This window comes from Neovison vison, chromosome 4, assembly GCF_020171115.1.
Source record: "Neovison vison isolate M4711 chromosome 4, ASM_NN_V1, whole genome shotgun sequence".
NCBI lineage: Eukaryota > Metazoa > Chordata > Mammalia > Carnivora > Mustelidae > Neogale > Neogale vison.
The window spans coordinates 17,487,625-17,508,442 of record NC_058094.1 but is presented as its reverse complement, the minus strand read 5'-3'; the positions used below and the strand labels follow the sequence as shown (position 1 = coordinate 17,508,442).

At 45.6% G+C, this 20,818-nt stretch overlaps 1 pseudogene; it reads right to left on the bottom strand.

The window, feature by feature from the left end:
* Positions 1–20,818, bottom strand: part of LOC122905298 — a 44,572-nt pseudogene that overhangs the window by 15,110 nt on the left and 8,644 nt on the right.

Here is a 20,818-nt window from a genome sequence, read left to right as displayed (position 1 = left end):
AAACAAAGTGATCTCCGCTATTTACCAACCCATCCCTCCCGTCGACGGAGCGGAGGGCCACCATACGACACCACTCCAGGGGGCGTAACGCACACCCTACAGTTAATCCATATTTTCCAAAGGCAGAAGAGCAGGAGCTGAGATATCAGCCATTATTTTTCTTGTCCTGCATTAACAGCAGGAACTGAGGCATTAATTGATAATGACAAGATTCATTAAAAACAAATAGTAACTCAAGAACGACCCCAGGAGACTTGGCTTTCAAGATTCCAGAGAACGAATCTATAAAAAGTGAGCTCATCATAAAGAGGTCCAAAGGAGGGCCATTCAGAAGGCGCCAACACAAGGGCACACACACGGGGGCTCTGGGAGGCATTGTTCTTGTGCTTTGGGTAATCAGAGTCTCACAACAACCCTACGACATAGCTACTGATATCCTCTCCCATTTCGCAGATGGGGAAACTGAGACGTTTGCAAGTCACATAGCCAGGAAGCGGCCAGCTGTGATTCAAAGCGCCCCACCTCCACACACACATACACACACACACACACACACTGTGTGAGTGACTGTTGAGGACATCGCCCCATTTGTAGGGACAGCTAATCACTGTGACCTGCTACTGAGAGCAGGGGACGACTGCCTCCTGCCCTATTTCACTCCAGTCCCCACAGGTGCTGAGCGCGATCCTGCTCCCTGTTCCAGCGAGGAGCCTGCCAGCGCTGTGCTCAGGAAATCTGGGAAGGAATGAGGATGTCCTCAGGGAAGCACAGGTCTGGACAGGAATCCCAGCACCCGCAAATATCCAAATATCGACATGAGATCCTCCTTCCTTTACCCCCAAGCCCAAGCTTCCTCAGGGTGAGGAATGAAAAGAAAGGAGAAAATGCTTCAGCCCCTCCCATGGAGGCCAAAAGAAAGGATTCAGAGTAGTTTGAGAGCTCGCCCAGCCCTTCCGAAGCCAACAGAGAGAGAGGATACTTTTTCATGCTTTCTCTCTGCTGCCTGGAGCAATTTCCTCAATGCTTCTGAGACTCAGTTTCTGGAGTCCCTGCCTGCATGCATACATTAAGGAACTTGAGCTGACCAGTGGAAGGGCTAACACAGTGCTTACTGCTGGCCAGAAGACCAAGTGAACAGATACGTGATAGTGTCCTTCTGCCCTTTTGGGATAAATAGGACCCAGGTAATTTCCTACCCCATACTCATTATTTTTCTCTACCGACAGACCCCTGTTTTGATTCAGGGCTTTAATATGCCCCAATAAAAGGATCGCCTTCCCAAGTTCCTTTGTGAGTAGAGGTGGCCTTTAGTTCTGGCGAATGAGATGTGAGGAGAAGACTGTTTGGAGGGAAGGGGGCTTCCAGGACCTTAGTTACCCCCCCAAAAATCAGGGGGACAAGCTCAGTTAGCCTTTCCCTCTGCCCTTCCCTCTTCTTCCTTCTGAAAGTGCAGCAGCCAAGTTTCTACCATGGGGACAAAAACCACAGGCTGATCACAGAAACAGAAAAGGAGCCTCGGTCCTCAATAACCTCCCAATGCTTGAGTCCCTGCCTCTTGATCTGTCACATTAGAAAAAAAAACCCCTTTCAGGTTTTCCATTATTTGTAGCTAAACACATGCCTAACGGATATTTACCAATTCCAATTTGTTATATTGAAATAAACAAAATCTAGAGACGTGAGCTTGCTTGCTCAAGGTCATGTCGTGAATCGATGGGTGGGGAATCCAGGCCTGATGAGTATCTTGAGTCTTAAATTCCCACCCCAAATACTCTTTTAATAGAGTCCATGCCCATGAAAATCATATTTATGTCAAGAATCAGAAGGAGCAGTCATAAAATATTTATACGGAAGCAGTTATACCCATCTATAAGAAAACTCCCATCTAGAAATTTAAGTAGCCAAACTTGTTTTTGAAAACCATGAATTTCATTCAATCTATGCAAGTGGCCTTTTCAGTCTTGGGGCAAATCACACATGAAGCTTGGAGGAGAAGCTGACCACCCACAGAGCCCAGCTTCACCCCGAGGTATAGGCAAGGAAGCCCCTTTGCACATCACACCACGAACTCAACCAAAAAGCACTGTCTGCCCTAAAATCTGTCCTAGAGAAGATACTGAATTTGCAAAAGCAACTCTTTTGAACCACTAATAAATATTTTATGACCCGATCGCTTAGGAAGTCAGGATTGCAAAGCACTCAAATATAAATATGATCATTGCATGGCAAAACTGAGCTTAAGGGTATCATCCACCCTGGATTGTTAGAATTTCATGAAAACTATTTGCTAACCATGAAAAAATGCAATTGATAAAATCATATTCAAATGCTCTTGCTGAGAAGTTCTATCTGCAGTAAAGCTGCAGGGTGTGCGTTTGGTCAGGAGCTCTGGAATTTTGGATCCCTGAGAGAGGAAAACCTCTTCTTTTCTTTGGGAAAATGTATATCCTTAGAACTGTCCAGATGGATGTAGGCAGTGGCGCTTGGAATTCTGCTGCCAAGCGGAGCCACCAAGGAGGGCTTCATAATGATTCCCCCCTCCCAGTGGTGTTGGCTGTGCACATGTCCCTGTTTCCCTGGACAGATCCAGTGGTCCAGCGAAAACACACACCGCCCAATTCGTGCCAGGTTATCTCTCATAGGAGGTCAAGATGTAGACAGCAAGTCATAGTGATGGGAAGTTTTAGACCCAAGTTATGGGGCTGGCAGCAAATGAGAAAGTGAGCCCACCGACTCCTACCCCTGAGGCCCCAGGGGCTTGTCTAGTTCTTGCCCTTCCTGGGATGGTCTGATTCTGTGAGCTCTCCCCGCACTTTCCTAAGAAATAGTTCATTTTAGCGGCACCTGGGTGGCTCAGGTTAAGTGTCTGCCTTTGGCTCAGGTCATAATCCCAGGGTCCTGGGATGAGTCCCGCATCGGGCTCCTTTCTCAGCGGGGAGCCTCCTTCTCCCTCTCCCTCTATTCTCATTGCTTGTGCTCTCTCTGTCAAATAAATAAATCAATCTTTTTTTAAAAATGCTTTATTTTAGGGACGCCTGGCTGGCTCTGTCAGTGGAGCATGGGACTCTTGATCTCGGGGTCATGAGTTTGAGCCCCACCATGGGTGTGGCGCATACTTAATAATAAATAAAATGAAAATTTTTTTTAAAAGAAAGAAACATTTCCTTTTAAACTTGAGCTAAATGGAATCTGTTTCCGTTGCTTAAAGAAAATGTAACAGTGCATACACTTGGCACTCTCGTGTACGTCTTTATTTGTAGGGTCACAGAGTCAGAAAGACCAGCTCCTTCCCACACTGAAACAGAAATAAGCTGTCTTAGCCTTGAGCAAATAGGAGGTGACAGAGAGTCTCTTCCTTGGCGTCTCCAGACCTCTCAGGAAAGTAGTTCTGACATCCACCCTCCTACCATAACAGCAGAACCCCTTTTTCACACGTCCTTTCTCCTACCTGTTGGGGCACCAGCAGTGTGCAGGCAAGTGGTTCGGGGTGGGGCTTTGTAGCTGGACCCCCTGAACTGGGCCCCTGACACTGCTGCTTCTAGCAGTGTGACCTAGACTACTGCTTGACCTCTTCCTCAGTTTCCCCATCTAAAAAGGGGAGGTAATCACAGCGCTTAGCTCAGGATTGTTGTGAGGATGGAGTTAGCCCAGACGAAGTGCTCAGAATAACACCTCATCCCTAATTGCTCCAAATGTCTCCTCTTGTATTCCAGGAGCCCCAGCCTACTTTCCATAAACACAAGCTCTTTCCTGCCTCGAACACTTAAGGGGCCTTTGCACACACTGTCCTCTACACTCAGGAATCCCGCTCCACCCAGATCTCGTCCCACACCTGTTCCCCACACCCACCTAGAGAGACATTGCAAAAATGGCCCCGGTTCTCCGGCCCTTCCTGTATCCACACTCACGCTTTGCTCTGTGATTGCACAGCCCTTCCCTTCAGGAGTCTATATTCCCTGTCCCTTGATCCCAGGCTTGCTTTGGCCCTCAGAGTTCAGTAGAAGTGACCTTGCACCAGTTTTGGGCCAGAGGCCTCAAGAGACCTTGCATGTTTCCAAGCTCCCTCTCAGACCCCTGCCCAGCCACAGGGCCAGGCTAGCCAGCTGGGGGATGAGACCACGGGCACCAGTCTCTACCGTTACCCCAGCCCACCACCAACCAGGCCCCTGAAGCAGAGCTGTCTCGCTGAGCTGCTCTCCCTGAACCGGCAGAGACTAGGAGACCCGCCCAGGGGAACCAGGCCCAAACTGTCTGCTCACTGCATCAAAAACAAAATGAGGGGGGACGCCTGGGTGGCTCAGTTGGTTAAGCAGCTGCCTTTGGCTCAGGTCATGATCCCAGCATCCTGGGATCGAGTCCCACATCGGGCTCCTTGCTCGGCAGAGAGCCTGCTTCTCCCTCTGCCTCTGCCTGCCATTCTGTCTGCCTGTGCTTGCTCTCTCTCCCTCTCTCTCTCTGATAAATAAATTAAATCTTAAAAAAAAAAAAAATGAGGGATTGCCGTCTCAAGCCACTCAGTCTGGGGGTGGTTTGCTACATTGTAAATGCTAACTGATATGCACCTTCTCTAAGCCTCTGCTTCCTCAATGATATCATGGAAATAAGGAATAATAAAACTTCTGTCCTAAAATAAGCATGAAGATTAGGTGAGATCATGCTTGTAAAGTGTCTATGTTACATTAAGTATTACCCAACTGGTAACTACCACAGACATGGGCTGATGATATTGGGTTCATTTGCCTCTTGTCTGTAAATGGGGAAACAATGATATTTAAGGAATAGGGTTGCAGTGAAGAATCAAGAAAATATATGCCATGTGCTCAGCACGTTGCAGACACCCATCAGCAATAAATGGTTATTACTGACATTTTAAATATTATTGCAGAGGACTGGCTCGTTTCTTCTCTTCCCTGGACCTTGTGCACCCCCAGCCCGCATAGCACCCCCACTCCGCCCCCTTGCACCACGGGAGGAGGCCTCAGAACCCAGGGTAAGGAGCAGGTCAGAGTCCCTGGGACCCCTTGAACTTAAGCCCCCATGTCGACCTTTGCCACTAGGGGGCAGCCTCGCCCTCCAGCCACACAGAAAGCTGGGGTCATCCCGTGGGTCCTGGCCGGTTTTCCGATCCCGCTGCCCACGTTGTCTCGGGTTTCCTGCGGGTCACGCTGCACACGGGCCACACCCGCACTTTGATCACGCACCTGTCCGCGGACCCTCCCTGCTGACGCGGGAGGGAGCCCACCCCCAGCCTGCCTGCGGAGACACTGGTGGCCATCCTTCCCCAGCTCCAGGCAACCTCTCAACCTACGTGAGTGGTTTCATAATTCATGTCTGCCCATCAGCGGACAGATTTAGCCTGCTGCCTGCTGAGTCTGGAAATACTGAATATTAAAATATCCCAGCTCGCCCTTCTGACGCCCTCGCCTCTCCCAGATTCACAGGCAGTCGGTTGCACAAACAATCCGGGAGCCACACATCAATTTGTCAATTAAGTAGCTTTTGAGGACTCACATGTGTAACTTTCACGGAAACACGGGGAAGGAGTATTCAGGGCCCCGGACTGAGGTGCCTGACCTTGGAGAAATCCTAGTCCTCTGGCTTCAGACCCAGTGTATTTTCTCCTGCCCCACATTACCGTCCAAACTCCCTGGCCCTTTTTGTAGCGCTGCGCAATGAAGGGATGCAGGAATCCTACTCAAAGGATTTTACTGAACAAAGTAAAGCAAAAGACCTCCCCATCTCCCCAGAACAGCAACAGAAAGGCTCCCAGGAATTAAAACCGACTGTTATTTGCAGATGGAGGAAGCAGAATATTTTATATATGGTAAAGAGAAGGGTGTGTGTGTGTGAGAGAGAGAGAGAGAGATAACCTCTGACAAAACTCTAGCGGACTTCCTTCATGCACATCAAAGACTGCCAAGCATTTCCCACCTTCAATGTGAATTTGTAAAATTTCTGCTAACAGGTTGCGTGGGTGGCTCAGCCGATTAAGCATCTGTCTTCGGCTCAAGTCATGATCCCAGGGTCCTGGGATTGAGTCCCACGTCGGGGTCCCCCTCAGCAGGGAGTCTGCTTCTCCCTCTGCCTGCAGCTTCCCCTGCTTGTGCTCTTGCTCTCTCGCTCTCTCTCTGACAAAAACATGAAATCTTTTTATAAAAAAACTTCTAGGAATTTCTAGGCTAATACACACCTTTGCTATAATATCTACTGGCAACTAACTGTAAAAGTGGGTTTAGGATTTCAGGGAAAGGGGGTGGGAATTCCCCCACAGACTGAAAAATAGAGGAAGGGGTGGGGCACCCGGGTTTTGGCTCTTGGTTTTGGCTCAAGTCCTGATCTCAGGGTTGTGAGATCGAGCCCGGCCTTGGGCTCTGTGCTGTGTGTGAAACCTGCTTGGGGTTCTCTCTCTCCTTCTGCCCCTGCCTGCTCATGCTCTTTCCCTCTCTCTCTCTGGAATAAACAAATAAATCTTTCGAAAGAAAAAGAATACAGATGAAGGGGTTTCTCCTGCTCTCCTGGCAGATTCCATTCTTTCTTCCAGGAGGAATTTGGTGAGCCCCTAAAGCGGGCTCCAAGCACTGAGAGGAATTCAGAAGGAGCAATGCGGCCTCTCCGAGTATGTGACCTAATTAAGGGGGCAAGACCTCTGTGGGGGGAATAAAGGATAATGTCCCTGCAACCCGGAGAGCACGTGTGGTAACTTAGCATGGGAAATAGTGGGTAACAGAGAATGAGTCTCCCCAGAGAGAATCTGAAATTCCTCTATAACATATTCAGCAAGAAGGCAGTTAAGGCTGGACAGTGTGGCATGGAGAAGAGCAAGTCCAGGCCAACCTGGATTCAAGGCCTGACTCTGCCATTCCATGATGGACTTTGGACCATGTACCGATTCCCTCTTGAGCCGTGGTTTCCTCATCCATGAAATGGGTACAACAATGCCCACTACGGAGGCTTGTCAGAAGAGTTCACATAAGCCTCCCTTTGGGGTATTTTTTCCTCCGACACTTCACTAGAAATTTTACCTGATTTTGGCCTAAAAATGATTTAATCTCAGCTGATGGATAAATTACTAATTGGATCAGTAAACAGTAAAACTAGGCATGCTAATTATAAACAGGTAGGCTTTGTCCACACCTCTCCCCTCACTGAGGGATCTTTTCAGAGATGCCCGGCCAGGAATCTAGGAATATCTCTTGTCTTAGTTTCCCATTGCTGCTCTAACATATTTCCAAAAAATTAAATTCCTCAAAACAACACGAGTTTATTATCTCATAGTTCTAGCAGTCACACGTCCCAGTTGAGTCTCAGTGAACTAACGCTCAAAGTGTTGGCAGGGCTGCATTCTTTCTAGAGGTTCTGGGGGAGAATCTGTTTCCTTGCCTTTTTCAGCTTCTAGAGCATTCCTCGGCTCAGAGCCCTTCCTCCGTCTTTAAAATCAGCAGCACTGGGCTGTGTCTTTCTCATGCTGACCTCTCGAGTTCTCTCTTGCCTCCCTCTTCCACCGAAAGGACTCGTGTTTCGGCACTGGACCAGCGGGATAATCCAGGCTAAGAAGCCTGTCTCAAGGTAAACCGATCAGCAGCCTTAATTCCATGTACATTTGCCATGTGATCTTACTGACTCATGAATTCTGGAGACTGGGCAGCAGACATCCTTGGGGGCCATGGATCCTTCCTGTGACACCCACTGCTGCAGATACGGGGTGGAACCTGGATGAATGGAGAGGGGTTGGTTCATTTCCCATCAGTGGTGATGATGGAGTGCTCGCTTCGGCAGCACATATACTAAAAAAAGTGGTGATGATGGAGCAGCCCCACGGGGATTAGAAAGGCACTCATCTGCGGGTCGGGAGGTGTGAGGTCTGGTCCCACCTGGCTGTTCACTGCTGGAAACTTTGGGCAATTCACACTTTTCTAGGCATCAGCGCCTCAACTGTAAAATAAAAATAATGACTCCTGTCTGCCTCCCCTCCATCACTATTAGAAAGCTTGAATGTAATTCTCCACTGAAAGCCTCCTGTGGACCAGGCAGTGTGGAGGACCCCGTGGTATAGAGGATGTCACACCTGCCTCCAGGGAGCTCACACTCCAAGGTGTAATCCCCTGACCCGTCTCCTTGGTTCTCCTCTCCACGTTTCTCAGATTTGCCTACGTATCGCAGCTCCCTCGTCATCAGGAACTGTGAGATAGAGATCCATATCTAAAAACATTTATTTAAATATTTTATTGGAATTTTTCTCTAATTTGCCTGCATTTTCAAGTATTTTGGTATGAATAAAGCATCTTTAAATGCTTCCAAAACCATTTTATGAAGCCAGCATCATCCTGATACCAAAACCAACAGGAACACAATAATCAATCAGTCGGTATATAAATAAATACACAAATAAATAAAAATACAGACCAATATCCATGATGAACATAGGTGCAAAAATCTTCAACAAAACATTAGTAAGCCATACTTAATACTTTAAAAGAATCATAACCATGATCAAGTGGGATTTATGTCAAGGATGCAGGAATGTCTCAGCATCTACAAATCAATCAATGTGATATACCACATTAACAAAATGAAGGATAAAAGTCATGAGCATCTCAATAGATACAGAAAAAGCATTTGACAAAAGTCAATATCCATTTATGATAAAAACTCCCAACAAAGTGAATATAACGGGAACGGATCGCAACATAATAAAGGTCATACATGACAAGCCCACAGCTAACATCATGCTTAACAGTGAAAAGCTAAAAGCTTTTCTCTAAGAAGAGGAATAAGACAAGGAGGCTTAATCTCACCACTTTTATGTAGTCCTACTCAGAACATTTAGTAAAGAAAAAGAAATAGAAGATACCCAAATTGGGAAGGAAGAAATAAAATTGCCACTATTTGCAGATGATATGATTTTATATACAGGAAACCCTAAGGATTACACACCTGCAATAAAAAAAAAAAACTAACAACAACAACAAAAAAACCTGTTAGAACTGATAAATGAGGTCAATAAAGTTGAAGGGTACAAAATCAATATACAAAAATCAGTTGCATTTCTATGCACTAACAACAAATTATCAGAAAGAGAAATTGAGTAAGCAATCCCATTACAATTGCACCTCCCCCCCCACCAAAAAATGAAACTAAACCTGGGAATAAACTAAACCAAGGAGGTAAAAGATCCATATACTGAAAATTACACAACATTAATGAAAGAAATTGAAAATGATACAAATAAATGGAAACATAGTCCAAGCTCACGGATTGGATGGATTAATCCTGTTTAAATGTCCATATTGCCCAAAGCAATCTATAGATTCAGTACAACCCCTATCAAAATTCCAGAGAAAAAAAAATGCATGGCACTACAAAAGACCCTATAGAGCCAAAGCTTTCTTAAGAAAGAACAAACCTGGAGGCATTAGACTCCCGGATTTCAATCTATATTGCAAAGCTGTAGTAATCAAAACTCTATGGTGTTGGCATAAAAATGGACACATTAATCAGTGGAAGAGAATAGAAAGCCTAGAAATAAACCCGTACATACGTGGTCAACTAACTTGTGATAAAGGAGGCAGGACTATACAAGGGGGAAAGATAGTCTCTTCAATAAATGGTGTCGGGAAAACAGGACAGTAATATGCGAAAGAATGAAACTAGACCACTATCTTCCACCACCACAAAAATTCACTCAGAATGGATTAAAGACTTGAATGTAAGACCCGAAACCATAAAACTCCTAGAAGGAAACACAGGCAGTAGGCTCTTTGACATTAGTATTGATGATGATTTTTTGGATCTGAGTCCAAAAGCAAAGGCAACCTTAGAGCTACATCAAAAAAAAAAACTTTTGCACAGCAAAGAAAACCATCAACAAAAGAAAAGACAACCCACTGAATGGAAAAAAAAATTTGCAAATCATATATCTGATAGGGGGTCAATATGCAAAAACATATAAAGAACTCCTAAAACTCTCAATAGCAAAAACAAAAAAAAATCGCTTAAAAAATAGGCACGGGATCTGAATAGACATTTTTCCAGAGAAGACATACAATGGCTAACAGGCACATGAAAAGATGCTCAACATCACCAGCTATCAGGGAAATGCAAGCAGAACCACAATGAGATTATCACCTCACATCTGTTAGATTAGCCAAAATTAAAAAGACAAGAAATAACAAGAGTCCCCGAGAATACAGAGAAAAGGGAACCCTCGAGCACTATTAGTGGGATGGTAAATTGGTGCAGTCACTGCAGAAAACAGTCTGAGGGTCCTCAAAAAGTTAAAAATAGAACTATAATAGGATCCAGAAATTCCACTTCTGGGTATTTACCCAAAGAAGACAAAAACACAAATTTGAAAAGATCTGTGCACCCAAATGTTCATTGCAGCATTATTTACAATTACGAAGATGTGGAAAGAACCTAAGTGTCTATCGGTGGATGAATGGATAAAGACGAGGCAGTGTATGTATACTCAATGGAATATTACTCAGCCATAAAAAAGAATAACGTCTTGCCATTCGCAACAACATGGATGGACCTTGACTGCATGATCCTAAGGAAAACAAATCAACTAGAGAAAGACAGATACTGTATAAGTTCACTTATATAATGGAACCTAGGAGACAAAGACAAAAGCAAATGACCAAACAAAACAAAATTCATAAATACAGAGAAAAAACTGTTGGTTGCCAAAAGAGAGATGGGCTGGAGGATGGACAAAATGAGGGAAAGGGTCAATAATTGCAAATTTCCAATTATAAAATAAATAAGAACATCTGTAGACAACAAAAATAGTTAAAGCAAAGGGTTTACGGTGGAGCCATATAACTGAATGGGAGTTAGGAGACCCAGGCTCTCATTTTGGGGCCTCAGTTACCCTTCTCTCAAGGTCCTGTTTGTCTCAAACATGCACAACTCCACAGACTCCATCCCTCAAAACGGCCTGCCTACCCCCACCCCCACCAAGCAGAGGTTGGATCTCTCGGGTTGTCTGAATTCTAGAAAAGGCTTTGCCAGGAACATTGCGGGAGGGGCTGAATGGAGACAGAAAAGGCTTTATGACAGGTCAGGACAGTTTGTGGGCTGTTCTGTAACGCTGGCTCCTCTCTAGGAAGAGCAGCCAGTTGCTGAAACGGTCATCCCAGGGGACCTGCTCAGCTCCTTTGCCTTCCCAGACCTGTCCCCACAAAGGGAGTTGGGAGAAGGGCAGGATCAGAGCAAGTCAAATCACAGTTGTTCCCTATTGGTTTCCTGCCACCTCTCCCATCCCCATCCCTCACTCTGCTCTGCTGCACAGGTCTGAGCATGGCATAGCATGGTTAAAAAGTGTCCCTGTGCAACCACTCTATGCCCAGAGACCTTAGTCGGGTGAGAGAAGCCTGCCCCAGCCGGGCCCAACCAGATGCTTCCATTTTTTCTATGGCGACCCTTCCAAACACACCCCACTCTCCCTGCCAACCCCTCTGTAAGACATGCCCCAGCCTGCCTTTGCTCTGGCTCCTCCCTTGCCCTGCCGGTGGACCTAGCTCAGGTATTCCCTTCTCAGGTGTCCCCTTCTCTGAGGACACAGGTCCTGGGATCAAGCTTGAATCCCAGCTCTGCTGCTTCCTACCAGGTGTCCAGAGCAAGTTCCCTGACCAACCTAAGCTTTGGTTTCCTCGATGTCACATGGGACGATTATAAATAGCACATGCTTGTGGACTTGGAGGATTTAGGGACCTAATGCTCATGAAGAGCTTATCACAGTGCCTGGCACACACTAAGCACACAAGAATCCTTGACTCAGTTACCATGTCTTAATATTATCATTACTTATCAACAACTATTGCTACTACCCATGCTCATTATTGCTATGGCCTGAATGTTCATGCTCCCCAAAATTCATACATTGAAACCTGAAGGATGGTATTAGGAAGCAGGGCCTTGGGGGAGATTATTAGATCATGGGGATGGAACCCTCATGAGTAGGATTAGCACCCTTACCAAAGGGGCTGTAGAGAGCTCACTAGTCCCTTCCACATTAGGACACAGCTGGAAAGCACCATCTCTGAGGAAACTGGCCCTTACCAGACTCTAAATCTGCCAATGCCTTGCTCTTGGACTTCTAGCCTGCAACTGGAAGAAATAAATTCCTGTTGCTTATAAGGGACCCAGTTTGTGGTATTCTGTTAACAGTAGCCCAAAGGACTAAGTGAGGCAGAAAGGACCCTTCCTCCAGTGTGTTCCTATCCACTTAGTACCGGTTCTCTCAAAGATAAGGATTTGGGTTCAAGGAGTTTATTTGGGAAGTGATCCCAGGGAAGACAAAGGAGAAAGACAGGACAATGACACACGGAGAACGAAAAGCCAATAAAGAATGTGTGAACGAGACTTACTTTTGTGGGCAGTGAAGCTCAGCCTCGTGGGAGAGCCCCTAAGAAAGTGTCACACCCAGGGATCCGACAGCGAATGGCATGCTTAAGACCCAACACTGCCCAGTCATGCAATGCTCCTGAGAGACTGGACCATCGCTGCAGGACACGAGTACAACGTGATGTCCAATATCTGTCCGAGAAACCTCAAAGGTTCGCCCGCCAACTCTTCGATGCAGCAATTCCACTTCAAAGAATTTCTCCCGGGTGACTAATCAGAGATGTACACAAAAATGCAGCTAAAATCATTTTCGCTTCCAGAATGGTTCATAATAGTGAAAAACTGGACACAATCCAAATGTCCACCCGGAGAGTGGGTAATGAAACCATGGCTTATCCTCACCTTGAAATCCCGGCAGCCCCTGAAAATGATTTTATACAAAAATATTTCATGTCACAGAAAACTGACCATGATATAGTTCAGTCGTCTTTTTTTAAAAAGCAGATCGATACGCTCAAAAGCTAGTATTTAGGATAGGACCTGAAAAGAGCTGCGACGTGACGAGCACACATGTTTGCGCATGCGCGCGCGCACATGCACGCACACGCACGCACACATACACACACGCATGCGCACAGGCACATACACGCGCACGCGCAGAGAGACACGCGTGCGAAACCCGGGAAGGTAATATCTAAAAATGTTGACAGTGATAATAGCTGAGTGGTTGATTTGTATTTTAATTTCCTCACCCCACCCCCATCTGTATGTTTTAAATGTTCTCCTGCGTTCCCGTGGGATAGGGCCGCTCTGACAGCACCCAGCTGCCGACACAGGAAAGCTGCAAGAAGGTACAGCACCGCTTCACTCGCTGCCTGTCCACATAGGCTTGTATTTTTCCGTCATAGGAACTGTCCTGAGATCAGGCACCTTGGAAGACGGGCTTGCCTCCAGTCCCCGAGTCGTCCGTCTGAGACATGTGCATGTCTGAAAACACAGGGGCTTTTTTGCAATGAGAAGATATAACCTACAGCCAGGAAAGGAAATTAAATGCTTTTCCCAGTAAATTTCTCCATCTCCAAATTTCTATCACTGAAATAGGGCTACCTGCTGGTTTATGTTGCTTGGGGACTGATTAAAATAGGTTGATTCTATGAAGTTACCAGTAGATTTTGAACGGTGGGGGCGGGGGTGGGGAGAGAAAGTCAGTATTTACACTGGGCTTTCTAATCTCTGATCTTGAGGTCCTTTTGATATCATTTCATGTTCTCCGAGGCTCCTTTGAGGTGGGATTCAGGAGATAAGTAGGGAAAGGAGACTGTATGGAGAATCTTTACAGTCACTCAAAATATATTTTCTGATTTTTAGAGGAGGAGGAAAGCCTTCTGCCTTTTCTCTGGTTTTTCTCTCTCACAATAGGATTAGAGGAATTGTCATCCCTTTTATCACTTAAAGTGCCTCAGCCTACCCCCTCCTGTAATAGCTTTCCCCAAAGAGAGGGACAGGCTCCTGTCACTGATCAGAGCCTGGGGTGATCTCTAGATCATGTTTTATGAGCGGGTGGACCTACTATGCCCTTCACATCCTGCATCCATGAATGCAGCCCTCTTCCTAATTCCTGTGTCACAGGGCAGGACCTGCTGAACCCAGTTCACCCTCTGTGCTGGGCTTGGTGCCCATCCCTGAGCAAGTGGTGCAAGCTGGCCATCCTTGCCCACACAGCTGGTCTGGTAAACAGGCTTAGAGCTGGCTCTCTAGACCCAGCTATTCTAAATTGGAGAGAACGGGGAGAAGGAAATGCCATTTTTTTTTCTGCCCCAAGGCCCCAATCTCCTCCAGCTTTTATCAAAAGAGGCCTTCTTTTGGGGGGTTTATGGTGCTTGCAGATCATTAAGCAAGCTCGTACTTTGTTCCACATCTGACTACCGTTCCTTATATATGACTTGGCCAAGAACACATGGGGCAGCTGGGGTGAGTGGGAGGATTTATTCTCATCCTAAGAGCTGAACTGTGAACCAGATATGTTCCAGGTACTGTGTCAGGTCCTGAACATACACAGAAGACCCCTTCGTTGCCCCCAAGGGGCTGGGGGAGGAGGCAGGTATGTAAGCAAATAATGGTAATTACAATCCACGGTGATAAGTAATTTAAGGCAAGAAAGCACAAAGTGCAGGGGAGCATAGAGAAGAGAGAGCACATTCAGCTGTGCTAGAGGGGATGGGAAGGAGACTGGAAGTCTCCTTGGAGGAAGTGGCATTTAAGCTGTGCCTTGAAGAGTGAGAAAAGCAAAGGAAGGAAATTCTGGGCAGAGGGAACAGTGTGTGTGAAAAGAAAGCAGTGTCACTTCCAAGTATGGTAAGGCATAGACATTTAGGGTCATAATGATTTTCCTATTCATTTGTAGAAGTTCTTTGTAAATTAAGGCAAACGTACCCTTATCTAGTTATGCTGCAATTAGAGACGTAATCTGTCACAGTGTATGGAGTTGGTTATCGTGGGGAAAAGCTGAAGATAAGGCATTGGTTGGGAACTTGTTTGTCTACTTAAAAGCAATGCAGAGTCAAGGATGAGATGCAAAAAGAAAGCATCCCACATGGGCTGTCCAGAATAATCCTTCAGTATATGACAAACGTACAAGTAAAACCAGAAGGTTAATACACTGAATTCTAATGGAGTGTTCTTTGCAGTTCTTCTTGGGTGGTACAGCCGAGAAGGGTCTCAGGTAATGAAAGGATGCCTATGGAGCTTTTAAAAGGAAAAGTGGGGGGAAATTGAAAAGAAATATCTTCTTTACAGCTTCCACTAAAGTCCTAGTCTTCTGATGGAATTCCATGAACTCACATTTCAACAGAGGAAGCCCTTGGTAACCAGGAATCAGAGGTTGTTTTTTAAAATGTTGCAATGTGCTGGGGCCATTAACAAGGGCTTCAGGAGGAAGATGTAGCTTAATTTGGTCTGGAATAAGATTTGAGTGGGTGGGTGCCATGGTCTGAATATTTGTGTTTCCCAAAAATTCATATGTTGTAATCCAAAAATGATGGTGTTAGTAGGGGAGGCTTTTCGGAAGTACTTAGTTCCTGAGGATATAGCCCTCCTAATGGGATTGGTACCTAATAAAAGGGGCTCCAGAGAGCTCACTTGCTCCTTCCACCGTGTGAGGATACAACCAGAAGTGTGCAACCCGAAGAGGACCCTTGGCCAAACGTGCTAGGACCCTGAACCTGGACTCCCAGCCTCCAGAGCTGTGGCATACAAATGTTGTTTATAAGCTACCTAGTCTGTAACACCTTGTTACAGCAGCCCAAATGGACCAAGACAGCAGGGGAGAGATTGGCATAGGAATTCCAGGAAAGGATTTCTTCGTGCTTCTACTAAACTTGGTCGGGGGTGACCCTCCTTTCTTAGGTCAGTCCCCTTTGGTTTCAAATAACTAAAATCAAGTCAGTGTAGCTCAGTGGAAAGGGGGAAAATTTGTGAAAGCGATAGAGAGTGGGGCATCTCGCAGGCCATCACCTCATCACAAAACTAACTGGAGCTCTCTGAATCCCAACTCTCAGAAACAGATCTGATTCGTCCAACTTGTCTCACGTGACCAGATTCAGCCAATCAACTCTTGCTGAGAGTCTGGATCCCACAGGATAAACATGGCTACCTTGAGCAACTCTCAAAAAGACTGTCAGCCTTGAGTGGCCTAGCTGGCTCCTGGGTGGAGCATGTCACCCTTGATCTTGGGGTCATGAGTTTGAGCCCCACATTGGACACAGGGTTTCCTTAAAAAACAACAACAACAAACAGTCAGTGCAAGCTGAACTACAGTCCCCAAATTCAAGGTCCTTTCATATCCTCAAGATTCCTTCTGTTGAAAGATTCAGCTGAAACCTATGAACAATTAGAAGTCTTAATTCGGTATGGAAACTAGAGTTGTCAGATTTGGCAAAGGAAAATGAAAGGTGCCCGATAAAATCTGAATATTTAACAAAAATATGAGTATGCACCATGTGATATCTGGGACCTTCTACTGAAATATGCTTCATTGTTTGCCTGAAATTCAAATCTAACTGGGCATCCTGTATTTTACCTGCCATCCCTAGTGGAAAGGTGGTACTTTCTGCAGGACTCTGAATTCTTGACATTTCCAAAATAATGATCACATCTCTGGGAATTTTAATGCCCAAGACATATGTAAGGGTTTTCAATACGCCAAATCGAGGACACCATGAGTGAAGCCAGCATCCTGAGAGTGAGGGGTGGACCTGCATAATTATCAGTGAGTTAAATTGCTTTGTTGCTGAGAGTCGGCTATTAAATATGCATTTCAATTTTGGAGTGACTGCTGAAAAACTTGAGTATCAACAGATGAGAACTCCCTCACTGCAGCTGTGACCTTTACCTGTCAGGCTCGCACACAGGACCACGTGCAAGAAGACATCGTTATAGTCCAGATGTCATTCTCCAGAGCCTTTGGACAGAGAAGGCTGGGCTCCCTTAGGCTGGGCTGGGAAGGTGGAGAGGACCATTGTTAGTGTTAAATCAACTGGGGTCCTAGTCCAGCAGCTACTTCTTACAAGCTACCTCTTTATGAGCTGAAGCAAATCATAAAACCCTCTAATCCTCAGTTTCCCCATCCGTTTATTGGGCATAATAATAGTACCCATCTTACAAAGTCATTGGAAAGGTCGATGATCTCCTTCCTATTTATATGTCATATTCTGTGGACCCCAGTCCCTCAGATTTGTCCCAGTCTCCCTCCTTCCTATGATCTGAGGCTCCAGGGCCAGTTGTTAATAATATCCTCCCAGCTGCCTTAAACTGTGTGCCTTGTCCACGGTCCTACTCTGCTTATCCCCCTGCTTCAGAGATTTCTTAACCCATGGTCTCTAGCTCTGAGTTACCCAGCATACATCATAAATCACGTTATCAAGTCAAATCATGCCATCCAGCCCCAGGTGGGCTCTCCCTGTGTTCAGTAATAATATCCCTTTACTCTTCTCCCATGGCTCAGAGGTTTCATGACTACAACAGAAGCCACGGCTTTGTTTTCATACCGCACACATGACAGGGACGAGGACCAGAGAGGATGGATCTCACCTTGGAGTCTTGTTTAATCCCTAAAGCGAGAGATTCTCAGTCCTGTTACCCTGGAGTGGAGCCACATGATCTATTCTGACCAACAGAGTGAGCAAGATGAAGGGTGCCGATCCAACCCCCAAGCATTTCATTGCCCCTTGGAGCCCCTACAGAGTCCTCTTCTCCTGGCATAGCTACAAAGAGGCTGAATGTTCTAGATGCTGCAGCTTCAGGCCCGAAGATCTTCCATGAGCCTAGACTACAGAGCTTCCCCTAAATTATTCTGAATTTAGCAGACACCGCAGTGCACACCCGTGTATGAGTGTATGGGTGTCATCAGAACGAAATTTCTCTCCCCCTGCAAATTGCACAGCTTACCTTAGCTACATCAATCGTGCATTAAGATTTTTCATTTCACTTCATTTTTAAAATTTTTAAATTTATTTTTATTTTTTTTAAAGATTATTTATTTATTTATTTGACAGAAAGAGAGAGATCACAAGTAGGGAGAGAGGCAGGCAGGGAGGTGGGGTAAGCAGGCTCCCCGCTGAGAGCAGAGAGCCCGATGCAGAGCTCGATCCCAGGATCCTGAGATCATGATCTGAGTCAAAGGCAGAGTCTTAATCCACTGAGCCACCCGGGCGCCCATCACTTCATTTTTTTTTTAATGCAGGTCAACCTCACTAAATAGATTTCCTGCTCCGGGCTCTGATCTCAGGATTCTCACTCTCAATTCAGCCCCCTGTCATTCTCTCTCCCAGGCAGCACCAGCGTCCTTCCCTCTGCCATCACAGTCTGTGATCCCAGATCTGTTCATGTTTGCTCAGTGCCCACTTGTCTGCTAGACTGTGATTTCCATGAGGGCAAGGACTGGGTCTGTGTTATTCATTCCCTCACGCCTGGCACAGAATGAACTCTCCTGAAACCGACCCTGACAGATTTTAAAAATGGAAGATTGCAGCATTATTCACAATAGCCAATTCATGGAAACAACCTAAGTGTCTGTCAACAGATGAAAGGCTAAAGAAGATAACGCTTTTATTGTGTATATAATAGGGTTCTCAGTACTATCCATGGTTTCAGGCATCTCCTGGGGGTCTTGGAACATATCCCCCTTGGATAAGGGAGGGCGCTACTGCGTAATACTCCACCTACTTCCTCCAATGGGTTGTTTTAGTCATTAAATAAAATAAAACCTGGAAAAGCATACTTTCCTTAACTGCGAAGCCCTATACAAATATAAGGAAGAATTTTAAGTTCTTACTAGTTATTTGTGCTTTTCTTTTTCCTTAATTAGTATCAACACTTTTACATTCATATGAAACAGATCGAGTTGTCCATTCAGGATAATTAAGAAGTAAGGTTTATTTTAGAAAGACTGTAGGATGTTGGAGAGATGGTATGTCTTTTCTTCCTTTTCTTCTTTTAGGAAATAATATGCAAATGCCTTTATCTTGCTAAGGTTCTTCCACGCAAACTCGACTAGAAAATATCTTGCACCTGAATGAGATGGGTATGTTTACGTCGTAAATAATAACCCAGGGGAAGGACTAACTGACGTGAGCAAGGAAAGGACAATGCATGGTTACAACTGGAACGTCACTGGGTGACGCTCCAAAGCAGGCAGAGGATATATACGGTCAGAGATGTGTTTGGTGGCCCTCCCTCTGTATAAACCAACCCTTTCCTTTCTCACTAACAAGGTGCAGCGTGTGCTCACACCTGCCTCGTACCTGTCCATGTGCGTAAGTATGTGAGTGTTGGTATGGGCGTACTTTTTCCCAGTCTTTCTTAGCTTGGTTGTTTTCCTGGGGTGTGGAATTTTTTTTTAAGATTTATTTATTTATTTATTTATTTTAGAAAGCAGGAAAGGGCAGAGGGAGAAAGAGAGAGAATCTCAAGCAGACTCTCCACTGAGCGTGGAGCCTGCCTCGGGCCTCGATCCCAGGACCCTGAGATCATGACCTGAGCTGAAATCAAGAGTCGGATGCTTTACTGACTGAGTGGGATGGGGGTGTTTAATTTTATTTTTGACAGAGTCATACATATATGTGGCATTAAAATATAAGAAACTATCCTTTTTATGGAAGGCTGCTGCACAGCTCTCTGGGGTTATGCTAGAGAGACAATTCCAGAAGGGGCAGAGCCGGCAAGGGAGACGACTGTTTTCTTTGAGGCGTTCTTGAGGTGTACGGAGTCTTGAAGTTCACCTTATCCAACCCTGTGCACCTCTGCACTTCAGAGATAAGGACATGGAGGATGACCAGAGAGGGAGACTGACTTGCCTAAGGTGACAGAATTTTTCAAGCCTTTCCGGAGCATCTCCCACAAGCAAGACTTTATTCTATCCTTGAGGTGGTTCCAAGATGAATAAAGTGTGAGCTCCATACTCAAAGAGGTGACAGACTAATGGAGGGGCATTAAATGTCCTCTAACACAAGGCAGAGTGAATCAAGACCAGAAAGAAGTGTTTAAGAATATTGAAAAGAATTCCTGATTGGGAAATTAGAAAGGGTTTTATGGAGAACGTGACATCTGAGGAGGACATCAAAGACAGAAGGATCCAGGACACTTAGGACCCACACTGATCTATTTATGGTGTCACCTGCTGTCTGAGGCATCCATTTTGGAAAACAACATCAAAATACGAGCCAATAAAAAAAAATAACGATAATAAGGCACGAAGGGAAACTGAGAAGAAGCGCGGACTGGGAAAGGACGAGCGGAATGAAGTCTGCAGGGGTTAGGAGAAAAAACACAGAGCACCTGCTGGGATATTGCTTCAATTTAAAACCTAAAAGCAAATCAGAGAGTAAGTATTTTCTGGTCATGCTAAAAAGGTAAAAACAATTCCGCAAGATTAATAAACATGATTATGGTGCACTGACATCCTGTGTATAAGCTCTAGGAGAGATGCCTGCTTAACTTGAGGTCAGGCAAGGGAGACCAGCTAAGGGGGAAAAATGGACAGAAAAACAATTTTTAACTAAATTTCCAAATGACGGGTGGTTGAAATGCCACCGTAAGTGTGGGGACACGAAGTCCTGCCTTGGGGGGAGAGGGACCAGGTCAGAATGGGGAATAATGATCTGAGAAATTAAACAGTGTGATGTCATCACCTTGAGTGATTATTGAAGCCCCATGGTTGGGGTGAGATGACCCAGCAACAGTGAGGGTGAGGGCAGGATAAGAGGTGCCCCAGGACTCTGGAAAACTCTCAAGGGCAGGATGTAGCAAGGAAGAGTCAGTGGTGACTTGGCTGGTTGCAGGTTTCTGCTGCGATGGGAGTAGAGGGCAGCTCTGTGGTTTGCGGTAGATGCAAAACAAGGAATTGTTCTTAAACTTGTCCTCTAGGGGCGCCTGGGATCACTCAGCTCCTTAAGCATCTGCCTTGAACTCAGGT